Consider the following 757-nt stretch of genomic DNA (forward strand, 5'->3'; position numbering starts at 1 on the left):
AAGTTACAGATAAAAATGTGGAAGAAGATAATTCCACGAATAATTTTAAAAAGGGGAATTGGAGAGCTATTAGAAGGCGAGCATCTTACAGACACAGCATAACGAACAAACATTGCAGAATCAATAAGCAAAAAACAACACACACCGGAAAAAGCAGAACTCACACAAAACATGCACAAGTGCTTCCGTGCACACAAGCAAACGCATGTTTAATTGAACAGAGAGTGTCTTAAACAGTTGGAGAGAGCGTCAGAAAGGAGACTGTCACTAATTTGCTTGATTTTTGCGAGCTGAGATTTATGAATAAGAATGAGAAACGCAATTCCTGTTGTCGAAAGGTCTGCGATTCCATTCCCCGTTGGGCACGATTGACAAACAAGGAATGTGATGAAACGAAGAGAAACAGGAAAAATGTAGCCGGCAGAATTTGAACCTGCGCGGGGAAACCCCAATGGATTTCTAATTCATCGCCTTAACCACTCTGCCACGACTATCCTGAGCGGTGCGGTGCCGAAGGTCACGGCTCAGTGCCGCAGATCACGGCTCAAAACAACATAAAAAGAAAAGGCCTCAGCTTGATGCAATTTTGACTTCTTGTGCTGCATATAAATATAATTAGTCTCAATGCGGGTTACACGGATTTGTATTTTCCACCCATTTCAGCTCATTCTGATTTGTGCCATGAAGTTTTTTTTTACAAAGAGCAGGCAGACACACAGAAAACCCACTGGCAAACATCACAGTGTTAATCATAAAT

The 757-nt window shown here is 41.6% G+C and overlaps 1 non-coding gene across 1 annotated transcript; it reads right to left on the reverse strand.

The window, feature by feature from the left end:
- Window positions 1-412: 412 nt before the first annotated feature.
- On the reverse strand, window positions 413-494 carry trnas-aga (transfer RNA serine (anticodon AGA)). The gene has a single exon. It is a non-coding gene; the product is annotated as a tRNA-Ser (tRNA).
- Window positions 495-757: the final 263 nt, after the last annotated feature.

This window comes from Mustelus asterias, chromosome 16 (assembly GCF_964213995.1).
Source record: "Mustelus asterias chromosome 16, sMusAst1.hap1.1, whole genome shotgun sequence".
NCBI classification, from domain to species: Eukaryota; Metazoa; Chordata; class Chondrichthyes; order Carcharhiniformes; family Triakidae; genus Mustelus; species Mustelus asterias.